Source organism: Podarcis liolepis, assembly GCF_965112155.1.
Source record: "Podarcis liolepis genome assembly, chromosome: 9".
Classification (NCBI taxonomy): Eukaryota; Metazoa; Chordata; class Lepidosauria; order Squamata; family Lacertidae; genus Podarcis; species Podarcis liolepis.
The window spans coordinates 33,337,539-33,350,822 of record NC_139564.1 but is presented as its reverse complement, the minus strand read 5'-3'; positions in this window follow the sequence as shown (position 1 = coordinate 33,350,822).

Here is a 13,284-nt window from a genome sequence, read left to right as displayed (position 1 = left end):
AGAGAGATGCAGTGAATGGAGCAAAAATTCTAGTGAATGTCCACTGAACTGGCAGCCTGAAAGCCATACTGAAAGTGAATGGAAAAGCCACAGGAGAAAAGAAGGCTGGGGCAGCATAAGACATTTTAGTCGGCAGCAATATTAGCTCTTTCCAATGCATGCATTCATATTAATAAGTGATGAATGATTCTTGGATGAAACCTATTTCAAGGTTACTTAATAATATCCATGGAAGCTTTCATTTATATTTTCGAGAAGCTGTCGCAGCTTCAGCCAAGTGCTCTGTGCTGCAGTCTAGCATTGTGAATGTCTAGGCAGACTTTTATAGGATGCTCCCAAAGGACATGGTTCTGTTTTATTCCTACGGCTGCAGCTGAACCGAGCCATTTCAGTTTCAGCTAGAAAGAGCATGGTCAGGAAACTACCTGTGTTGTTCATGGAACCTGACTATGATTTTATATTAACAGATGAAAACCCACAAGGCATTTGTGGAATGCTTTAAACACCTCAAGCATTGCAAAGTCACACTGGAGACCTTTACAGCGAAGAGGTATCGGGAGTGTATGACTATTGACAGTCAATAGTCAAAGCATCTTCCCAGTTCCTTCTTCACAGAGGTGCGGAATTGGAAGTGCCAATGAAGCCAAGGGTGGGAAGCTATTTTCAGCCCACGGACCACATTTGCTTATGGGGAACTTTCCAAGTGCCACATGCCAGTGGTGGGCAAAAGTGAGAGGAGCAATATCTTTGTCCAGTAGGTTAGTTTCTACAGATGCTCACTTAGCGCAACCTTTTTTCCACACAGACAAGCAAAGGGTATAATTAGAATTCAAGGACAATTCCAGCCAGGCAAAAGTACCTGCGCTGCAAGGCAGGGCCAGTGAGGGGTGTGGACTGTGGGAAGAGAGCATGGTCTGGGGTGAATTCTGAGGGCCTGAGCCTGAGCCTTAAATATTCTTAAGTGGATAAAGAAAAGTTTTTTTTCTTCCCCTCTCGTAACACTAGAACTCATGGCTATCCATGGAGTTGGATGCTAGAAGATTCAGTGCGGGTAAAAGAAAGCACAGTGCATTGTTAAACTATAGAACTTGTGCCCACAGGAAACAATGACAGCCACCAACTTCAATGGCTTTATAAGTGGGTAGCACAAATTCATGGAGGATAAGGCTATCACACGGGTGGCGCTGTGGTCTAAACCACTGAGCCTAGGGCTTGCTGATCAGAAGGTCGGCGGTTCAAATCTTTGCAAAGAGCCAGTGTGGTGTAGTGGTTAAGAGCGATAGACTCGTAATCTGGGGAACCGAGTCTCCGCTCCTCCACATGCAGCTGCTGGGTGACCTTGGGCCAGTCACACTTCTCTGAAGTCTCTCAGCCCCACTCACCTCACAGAGTGTTTGTTCTGGGGGAGGTAGGGAAAGGAGAATGTTAGCTGCTTTGAGACTCCTTAGGGTAGTGATAAAGTGGGATATCAAATCCAAACTCTTCTTCTTCTATCAATGGCTGCTGGCCAGAATCACTATGCTGAGCCTCCACGGTCAAAGGATGCTTCTGAATACCAGTTTCTGCAAGCAACAGGAGGAGGAATTGTTGCTTGTTGGTTTCCCACAGGCATCTGGTTGGCCACTCTGAGAACAGGATGCTGGGATAGATGGGAGCAGGATTCTGGGATAGATCCCTGCAGACCCTTCTCATATTAAGTGTAGGAATACAGTTTTTCCTTAAGCCGTCAAGTAAGATCCTGCCTATGCCACTGTTTCAACAGGAAGCTTCAAAGCTCATAGCTACAAGACAATGTTACACAATGGAACTTGTTCCTCAAGGTGACAGGGATGGTCACCAACCTAGATGGCATTAGAAGAAGACAAATTCACAGAGGAGATGGCTATGGGAAACAATAGTGCTTCTGAATAGCAGTTGCTGGGAACCACAGGATGGAAGAGTGCTCTTGTGCTCAAATCATGCTGTGGTTTTCCCATAGGCATCTGGTTGGCCACTGTCGCAACAGAATGCTAGATCAGATGGGCCATTCGCCTGATTCAACAGGCTGCTCTTATGGTTTTATTCCCCCCCCCCCTTCAATTCACCAAGCTATAACAGTAAAGAATATTATTAAAAGAGCTGGAAAACTATTTCTAGTTCTTGAAAGAAACGCAAAATGGTGTCAGAAACTAATCTTAAATATAGAATTGCCAGGTTTTAGTTTTCCACCCAAACCAGTACATTGAAGATTATGGAGGCAATTTTCTCCTTCTCCATTCCCTGCTTCCCTGGATCCCAAGCCTTTCAAATTAGTAATATAATACTTTAGGTAGATCAATAGTACAAGGCCCCTAGCTGAGATTGATTTTGCTCCAGTGGGACTTTCACCTCATTCATCAAAAATCATTGTGCCCCATGCCATAATAGTCTTTTTTCCCAAAGAACAGAACAGCCAATACTTAAATTATTTTTAATGTGTTTGCTGTTAAAGTTATATGCCACCTATTTATTATTAACTAAAACCTCTTTTCTTGAGTCATTTGATGCAGAGCTAAATTTATTTGCTTGCAATTGAACCACAGCCCACATTTACAAGCAATCTCTTTTATGCTTGCCTGTGAAAAATCGCATTTTAACATTTTGCAACATAATCTGTTCCCATGATATTAGTTCTTGTCTTGCTGGCCATAGTCCAACTGTTTATTACATTCACCCAACAGCATCTGGCCAATACTTGCTTAAGTACAGCTCTGTCTCTAATTTCGAAAACTCCAGAATATGAATGTTTTGAACAAAACTTGAGGGATATAAGAAAGGGGAGTCCAATATACCTACAATGTTTTAATGCAGGAGCATTTGCTTTAAAGTTATTTTAGAACAAATTGAAGAAAGGCACTTTCATGCATCACATAAACCATTCCCCATTAAGCTAACATATATTTGGAGAATGTTCCAGGTTGAAACACAGTAATCCATTGACAGATAAATTACAAGAATTGTGCTCCTAAACTGAATTAAATTCCCTCCTCCAATGCCAAAAGAACAGCAACAAATACTTGAAATACCAGTACAGTGGTACCTCAGTTACATACACTTCAGGTTACATACGCTTCGGGTTACAGACTCCACTAATCCAGAAATAGTACATTGGGTTAAGAACTTTGCTTCAGAATGAGAACAGAAATCGTGCTCCGGTGGCGCGGCGGCAGCGGGAGGCCCCGTTAGCTAAAGTGGTGCTTCACGTTAAGAACAGTTTCAGGTTAAGAACAGACCTCCGGAATGAATTAAGTACTTAACCCGAGGTACCACTGTATAGGAAACCGATGATAGATAACTCCATCATAAGAAAAAAAACATGAGGATTTTTATACATGGGAAGCTCACTGTGTGAAGAGTTGAGAGAGCTGTTATTTTAATTCTGGGGCAGCCTAGTCCCACCTGACTGCAACCGCCATCAGCCCCAGACAATATGACAAATGACCAGAATGTTGGACCAAAAGGCAAAACTGTTGGACCTGTGCCTAGAAAGTACAGGACAAGAGGAAAGCCTCTTTGACCCAGTGCTCCCCGCCCCCTAGAAAAATAGGTGCTGGTACTCACCATGACGTTGTTACCGTAAGTGCCATAATTTTAACAACAAAAGAGGTGCCGGTACTGCGTACCCTTGAGCGCCTGCTGGAAGGGGGGAAAGTCCTGCTCGAACCTATGCATTCTAGGCACAAGACAATTGGAAGTGTGGACAAGCCCTTAGTCAGGTCCATTGGTCAATCTATAGCAGTATTGTCTACAATGGCAGGGAGTGGCTTTCCAGTGTTTCAGACAGGAAGTCTTTCACAGCTTTACCAGAGATTGATTTTGGGATTGATCTCTTGAGCTTCTGCAAGGCAGATGCTCTGTTCCACACTAAAGTGTTCAGAGGCTTAGAACTGCCTGGGGACATCTCCAACTGTACTAGACACCGCAGTTCGTGCATGTAAACATCTTATGGTCATTATAGTGTTTTTAAAATACACATATTGTGCAGATTGCACGATTAACCTTTATATTCAAATGGAGTCTAGCAATATTTCACTTTTCCCCAACTGTTGCATTAAAAATAAATTAAAAATTGATCCTATAAAAGGAAATCTAAATTCCCAAAATATTTTATAAGCTACATCTATAAAATTGAACTGCAAGGCCTGATGTCAGCAAAATGCCTATTCTATGTCACCAAAGGATGGATCATTCACATTTATCATAATTATCTCCACCTGGCTTGTGAATCATCCTCCAACATCAACTATACTTTGGAAGCACAGCGGGAGAAATCAGCCAATCAAATGAAATGATCATCCACAGCTGTCTCTTGTTCAGGATTTCCTCAAGCAGATAACAATCAGGATGACAATGTTCTGGATCTTCCTGCTTTAGTGAAATTTTGGCAAGTACTTTCCCCGGCTGACATTTTCGATGATAACAGAATTGACAAAGCGACTGTTGAATTCATTTACTCTTGAATCCCATATTATGTGTTGAATAGTTCTATATAGGTGTCAACAGTGGAGGCTGCTGCCCAGTGGCACTGGAAGGGCAGAAGGCAATGGTGCCAACAGTAGCTGTAGACAGGGAGTCAAAGTTGGACAGATTCAACCAATCCTGGTTTTGTCATTATCCTCCTCTCTGCTAACTTCTATAAGACAACACTGAGACTAAGGAAGAGGAGAAATTTGGCATAGTGCCACCCGCTAAACTTGTGGTAAGTAAGGAAACAACCTAGGGGAGGGGATGGTATGAGGGTATAGCGAGTTGGTGGGGCAGTGTCCCATTTGCCATAATGGATGAGCCTCCATCAATGATTACTTATTTCAGGAAGGGATTGTACTAAGAGGTCAGCCTGCCAAATGACAACCATGATAAAAATTGTGAAGTGCTTTACAAGTTAAGCATGCTCCTCAAACCAGTAGAAATGTATGTAGTCACTGTCAGATGATTGTTCTGAGCTCAGGTAAATCATGAGCCTGGGAACATATTTCTAGTAATAATAATAATAATAATAATAATAATAATAATAATAATAATAATAATACCTGTGCTTTGGGGGATTTCACAAAAAGACTGATATAAAACAACAGTTGCTTCTATCTATGACATGCCTAATGACATCCTTATAGGTTGAAACACTAGGCATAATTTGTTTGGTTTCCTAACTCCAGTATTTCTAGATCTACAATTTTCTGTTTGGAACTAAAGTCCAATGTGAAACTACCTTCTTCGTGCTATGTTTCCAAAAGAAGGGGGTTGGACTCGATGGCCCTTGTGGTCTCTTCCAACTCTATGATTCTATGATTCTAAGATGAAATCCAACACCAGATGGCACTTAAAGGTCACATATTAGACCAAAATACAACAAAAAGCCCCAGAAACAACCTTCACCCAAAAACCTGAATCCATATTTGATATAGAAGAAATGAAGAGTTTACTTAAAAGGTCACTGAATTTGGTTAGCAAGTTAAGAGTTCAACTTTAAGAGCTATCCTATAAAAAGAAACTGATACGTAATTATTAAAATATAATCATGTATACATATCTCTCTGCAGAATACATGCAGAACATAAACACTTATTAGGTAGCTATTAAACAAAATTCTGAAGTCTGAAATCATTATCACAAAGGGGGGGGGTGCGTGCTACAGATTAAATACAAGCTGTTGTCTGTAGTCTTCCATAGTGAAGAATTTGGGGACAGTCTGTGTGGACGCAGAAAGCTGTTTTATACCAAGCCAGACCACTGAGCTATCTAGTTCAGTATTTTCTACATTGAGAGGTGGATTCTTTCCCAGCCCTACCTGGAAGCAATGAGGATCTTCTGCATCTAAAACATGTGCTGTACCACTGAGTCATGAAACCAAGTCTTACAGGTTAGAAATACCTTTATAAGCTGTCCACCTTTGCCCCTATATTTGGCCCATCCCTTGGCTTGGTACTGTCAGTAGCAGATTTCTTCCCAATTAAAGTGTCATCTTCAGATGAGAAATTTTCCTCAGTGCCACAGCATTAAAAGAAAGGGTTAAAACCACTCTCCACACCTGCTATAATCTCCATAATTGCCACCCCAACTGATTATACTGGCTATTTTAACAACTGCAAATGAAAATGCCTGCACTCTAAATAGAGAGGCTCTCATTTAAAACAGTTTCATGCCATTTTATACAGTCATAGCTTCCCTCAAATTATTGTGGGAATTGTAGTTTTTGATGGACGCTGAGCTACAACTCACAGTGTTATTAAACAATCGACCATTCTACACAGGGATTGTAGTTGTGAGGTGAATAGTCTCCTAACAATTCCCAGCACTCTTAACAGAATGCAGTTCCTACCATTCTTTAGGTAAAACAATGCCTGTTTCAAGTGGTATGATACTGTTTTAAATGGATTGTGCAGATGGAGCCAAACATTCACTGTTCCATTGAGACTGGCATTGAATGTGAGATCATGTGATTTTATCCATTGTTTTGCTTGCTGCCTTTGTAAACTATCAGGACTACATGAATGCTCTCTTACTATATTACAAAAACAGCATGTGATGCTGATATTATTTTGCTCTGAATAGCGGGTTTCTTAAGTACAGTACTTTGTTTTGCAAGTGATCTTTTGTGAAACGAAGTGGCATCAGATGGCCTATTCCTTAACACCCCAAAGCTTCTACTTCTCCTGAGTAGCAATATTCACCCAGCTACTGCCTTTGTCTTCTAGATCATCCTCCCTATCTTCTAATAGAGGTTCACATGATTGGCCATTTGTAGCTTTTTAGCAGAAAGGCATACTATGTGCCAGATCTGAATGTGTTAGGGAAAGCAATAGGGTACATAAAGCAGCTTGTGTCTGCTGTAGTAAGAAGTCGAGGCAATTCAATCCCTGCACGTTTCCTAGGGAAATCTAATTAAATATCACGTCATCAACATTTTGCCCATGTCAGATCCAGCACTTTCAACATGATACAATTTTTGGCATGGAGTAAAACAAACAAACATAGGACTGATGTGATACCTCTGTGGCTTGGTTTCTTACGTCTCTTTTCATCTCACTTTGCTCACATGGGGAAACTAATGAAAAACAACAGAAAAACCATCTTTAGCTGAATATGCTTCTCAAGTTTATTTCTGGAGTTTAGGGATATGCCACGGGGTAGAGTTTCTGTCACATGCAGGGACCTTGTTTGGAAAGCTTCTGCAGACTGAAAGGCTATTTATTTTTCCTTATAATGAAAATACAAGAATAGGATAGGAATTCAATGAGTGATTTTTATTTATTCTGGCACCTACTTTAAATATGCCATTTAGCTGCCAAGAAAGAAACACAAACAACCTTTCTTTTCCCTCTCTCCTTATTCCTCACTCCATCCATTATGTGCACACATGGCACTAAGTAGCGGGTGGTTCTGGTGCTCTGTGTGTAAATATATATGCTGTATGGGGAGTGTTTTGAAACACATAACAGTTGTGAAAATATTGTTAAAAGAAGAGGTACCAGGGGAAGAAATGCACACACACATGCACACACACACACACACACACACACACAAATCTCTACACAATTTCAAACTGTTAATAATATATTAAAGATTTAAGGCTGAGTGAAAAGCCGTCTGCACAAAGTCACACAGCCAAGATAATAGGAAAGTGGAAGTGAATGCATAAATAAATTACATGGGCAGGCAAAGAACAAATCCACAGAGATCGGTGGCAACATATTGTCAGAAGACAGCTTCAGGCAAAATAGGTGAAAATCACAAAGAACAGACTTGAAACACAGAAAGGGAAACAAAATTTCAGGAGAGCAGCAAAAGCAAAAAAAAAAGATGCATGATAGTTTTCTGATGGAGATCAGCTGACAGTGCACCTGAAGAATTAGGATCTAATCAGTCCACAGGGCTGCAACTCTTTGGAAAGGCATAAATCATAGAAATGGAGTATTGCAGGCAGCGGGGAATCTAAGAAACAAAGCAATTGTGAAGAGACTGTTATAGTCTGCTAAATATATCTTGACATGGAAAGTGACTGACAAAAAGCTTCATTTCAGTTTGAGATGTGTGGGTCATGTCGCTCCTGTATGCGCAGATAGGGGCACAAAGGTTTTCCCCCAAGACAACCTGTTGAAGGCCTGCAATGGCAGCTTTTTGTTAGAACAAATTATGAGAAACGCCGTTTAAGAAATAACAGCAGGTTCAAGTAATTATGGAGAGGGCTAATCCGCAAAGCAGTCAAATAAATAAATAAATAAATAGCTGGAGAATGGAATTTAGATTATCCATCTTAAAAAGAATTGGCAAATAATGTCATAGATTGAAGTCTTTAATTCCTTATCGTATTAAGAAGCAGGTGGTCTTCTAATATTTCTTCCTCTAATATGTTAAATGGATTCTCAAAGAAGGACTTGGATGTAAGCTTTCTGTAGCAGCAGGTTCTCATTCTTCTCTTGCATTCCCTTCAGTGAAATCCTGAGCCTGAATAGGTCCAAAAGGAATTTGTAACATGTTGCAGAAAGTTATTTTTCAATGTGGAAACTGTTTTCCTTTCCTAACCATGTGTTTTGGGGATACCTAAAGTTGCTTCTTGGAGATGTTTGAGAACATGTTCAATAATCTGTAACAGGTCTCCTTTATTTTGGTGATTGGTGATAATTGTTTGATTTGGAATGGAAAAGATGACTTTGCAAATGGGAATCATGGTATTAGCTTGATGACCTGTTTCTGAAAGTTCTGGCACGTCTTAGACTGGTGCAAAGTTATGGCTCTTCCTGGCTCAAACTGGACTTTCAAAGTGACTGTCGAACATGCACACTGAAAGCCTATGTAGGTCCTCTATCAAGCTTCTCCCAATTTTGCACACTTACCCTTGCCCCTTATAAGTAAATGGAACAAGCATACCACTCAGTTGTATAGTGAAATACTGTATTTTTCGCCCTATAGGACGCACTTTCTTCCCCTCCAAAAATGAAGGGGAAATGTGTGTGCATCCTATGGGGCGAATGCAGGCTTTCGCTGAAGCCTGGAGAGCAAGAGGTGTCGGTGCGCACCAGCTCTCCAGGCTTCAGGAAGCTATCCGCAAGCCTTGGGAGCCCGGCGGGAGTTCCCGGACAGCAGCCTGCAGCCCGAAACCCGGGGAGCGCAGCGGGGGCGCACCCCGGGCTTCGGGCAGCTCTCCGCAAGCCTTGGTAGCCCGGTGCGACTTCCCGCCAGGCTCACAAGGCTTGCGGACAGCAGCCTGCAGCCTGAAACCCAGGAAGCGCAGCAGGGTGTGTCCCGGGCTTCAGGCTCCCTAGGCTTGTGGATAGCAGCCTGCACCCCGAAGCCTGGGGCGCACTGAGGCTAAAAACAAAGCCAGGACAGCGAGCGGGATCCATCCCGCTCGCTGTCATGGCTTCTTTGGGCTTTGGGGTTCTTGGGGGGGCATATTTTTTCTTTATTTATTTCCCCCCTAAAAAAATAAGTGCGCCAATAATTGCACCCTATGGGCCGGTGCGCCCTATAGGGCAAAAAATACGGTAGTTTATAATCATGGAATTATCCACATGTAGGGGACGCTGCACAATATAAAGGGAGAGTAGACGATGATAGTGGTGAAGATGGTGATGATTTAATATCAATTTCTATCTTACCTTTTATTCCAAAGGAGCCCAGGTTGACGTATATTAAAAAAGCAAATCAATACAAAATATAAACAAAATCAAATATCCTCACAGATAAATAGTTTCAAGTTGCCAGGAACATGATATTTTAGACATCACATGCCTAGGTGAGCAAGGTTGTTTTAAAGTTCTCCATCTGTGTGAATAAGGTGGGAGACAGGTGCCTCTCATCAGAAAGAACATTCCATACATGGGGAACTGTTGCTGACAAGCTCCTGTTATGGTATCTGCATTAACCAGGCAGCACCCTGCCCCCCCCCCCAGAGTTCATGTGTTAGACATGGGCATTTGCAGGAAGGAAGCCTACACGTATTAGCAGGGTTCCTGTAATGAGCTACACATGTAGAATTGTCCCCTGCACATATCTATACCCAACATCTGGATGATACAGGTGAAACTGGGAGGAAACTGAGGAACGTTGGGAATAGGGCACAGGGGAGCACCACTACTGCTTGATCATGTGGAATCTATTTTACGCTTGCACAATCTGATGGGTGCTATTGAGTGTATATATTTGTATCAACCAACCCAGAACTTGTCCATAGATCTCGTCCACCTATTATTATTCTCCTATTGCTCTACCCAGCCAGATAGGCAAGGTATAAATTCTTCTTCTTCATGTCTCCTTGCTCTATACTTTTGCTTCCCTCTACCAACTATATGTTGTGTTCCTCTGTGTGTATGAGTATACACATATATCCTCTGGTGGCCATGTCAAAGAAACCACACCCCAAGGGACAATTCAGATTCAAAGAAAACTGTCCTTGCATCTACATTCTCAAGCAAGTCAGTACCTCAAAACACTTGCAGGAATTGAAGCTAATTATTTGTGAGTTTTGACACTTTTAGATTTTGCAGATTCAGGTGTTAATGAAGCACCTTTCAATTGTTGATAGACAATTCATTGATTATTCCTATTGGAACCAACTTCCTTGACAGCTGGAGGTACAGCATAGCCATTATGGCTAGTTGCCACTGATGGCCTTATCTTCCATGAATCTGTCTAATCATCTTCGAAAGGCATCCAAATTGGTGGCCTTGCTCCCTGCCTCCTGTAGGTGCAAGTTCCATAGTTTAACTATGTGATGTGTGAAGAAGTACTTCTGTTTAGAGTTCTAGAGTTATAAGAGAAGGAATTTTCTCTAGCCACTCTCTCCAGCCCATACATAATCTTATGAACTTCTATCATGCTACCTTATAGTCCTTATAACGAATGAAGATTAATGTTCAGTGGCAATAGATGCCTGTGTCTTAAATGGAAAGCATGTACCAGATTAACTGCATTTGAACAGGGCAACTGAGTGCTGTGACATAATGAAAACCAAACATTTCACTTCCTTGCAAGATGGGGACTTGTACTAGCACGCCTTCTGCGGCCTATTGAAGACCATCCTTGTCCTCATATTACACATCAACTAGTCATTACCACATTACATGATATGTAGGCTGCACTTTACTACATGGGAGATTATTGCTTACCTTGAACAAATTACCTCTAGCTACCGCTTAAAGGGAAGCTTACTGATCCTTAAAGTGTATTTAGCATCAATGGTTCTGGGCTTACAGCTGCCTAGAGGTAAACAGAGCAGTTTCTGGAAACAAGGGATAAATTTCCTATGTACATGAGCTCAGCGTACAGCACCTAGAGAGAATTACTATAGGAAAGGAATCCAAGTAATTTCCCCTCAGCAAGTGAACAGATATCAGCCTTGATTAGGGGAGCCTCTCTGGAAGCATCTGCTCGCATTTTAAAAATGTCCCTTTAAATTAAAATGTTCTTCAAAATATGGAAAATGCTTTGAATTGATTGTTTTGAAATTTCAAAGTCACTTATTTGAACCAGTACAGTACGCATTATATTTTCTAAATAAGAAAACAGCCCTGTTATGCTGCTCATTAACCTGCATCCTTTGTTCAAATCTGTCTTATTTCTGTGTGGAAGTGAAAATATTGGTTTTTGCAGTTGTTGATTTTGGGGGGTGAAGGTTTTGTTTTTTTGCCTCCAGCCTCCTAACAAATCAGTCCTGAGCACATTTATTGGCTGCAACGATGATTTATCTCCAGGGGAGAAATCCACTTGTTTTGTATTTACATTTATTTCGGATTAGAACAGGCTTTGTAATTCTAAAAAGCCTAGGAATATTTAAATGTAAGTAGCTGTAAACGTGCGGAATCATACTGCTGGAATTCAATGTTTATAATAATAATAATAATAATTTATTATTTGTACCCCGCCCATCTGGCTGGGTTTCCCCAGCCACTCTGGGTGGCTTCCATAGAAACAAAAAATACAGTAAAATATCACAGATTAAAAACTTCCCTGAACAGGGCTGCCTTAAGATGTCTTCTAAATGTCAGGTAGTTATTTATCGCTTTGACATCTGATGGGAGGGCGTTCCACAGGGCGGGTGCCACTACCGAGAAGGCCCTCTGCCTGGTTCCCTGTAGCTTTGCTTCTCGCAATGAGGGAACCACCAGAAGGCCCTCGGCGCTGGACCTCAGCGTCCGGGCAGAACGATGGGGGTGGAGACGCTCCTTCAGGTATACTGGGCCGAGGCTGCTTAGGGCTTTAAAGGTCAACACCAGCACTTTGAATTGTGCTCGGAAACGTAGTGGGAGCCAATGTAGGTCTTTCAAGACCGGTGTTATGTGGTCTCGGCGGCCGCCCCCAGTCACCAGTCTAGCTGCCGCATTCTGGATTAGTTGTAGTTTCCGAGTCACCTTCAAAGGTAGCCCCACGTAGAGCGCATTGCAGTAGTCCAAGCAGGAGATAACTAGAGCATGCATCACTCTGGCAAGACAGTCCGCGGGCAGGTAGGGTCTCAGCCTGCGTACCAGGTGGAGTTGGTAGACAGCTGCCCTGGATACAGAATTGACCTGCGCCTCCATGGACAGCTGTGAGTCCAAAATGACTCCCAGGCTGCGCACCTGGTCCTTCAGGGGCACAGTTACCCTATTCAGGACCAGGGAGTCCTCCACACCAGCCCGTCCCCTGTCTCCCAAAAACAGTACTTCTGTCTTGTCAGGATTCCACTTCAATCCATTAGCCGCCATCCATCCTCCAACCGCCTCCAGGCACTCACACAGGACCTTCACCGCCTTCACTGGTTCTGATTTGAAAGAGAGGTAGAGCTGGGTATCATCTGCATATTGATGGACACCCAGTCCAAACCCCCTGATGATCTCTCCCAGCGGCTTCATATAGATGTTAAATAGCATGGGGAAGAGGACGGAACCCTGAGGCACCCCACAAGTGAGGGCCCAGGGGTCTGAACACTCATCCCCCACCACCACTTTCTGAACACGGCCCAGGAGGAAGGAGCAAAACCACTGTATGACAGTGCCCCCAGCTCCCAGCCCCTCTAGACGGTCCAGAAGGATGCTATGGTCGATTCTATCAAAGGCCGCTGAGAGATCCAGCAGAACCAGGAAACAACTCTCACCTTTGTCCCTAGCCCGCCGGAGATCATCAACCAGCGCGACCAAGGCAGTTTCAGTCCCATGGTGAGGCCTGAATCCCGATTGGAAGGGATCCAAATGGTCCGCATCCTCCAGGCATACCTGGAGTTGTTCAGCAACCACACGCTCAATCACCTTGCCCAAGAATGGAAGATTTGAGACTGGGCGATAGTTGCCC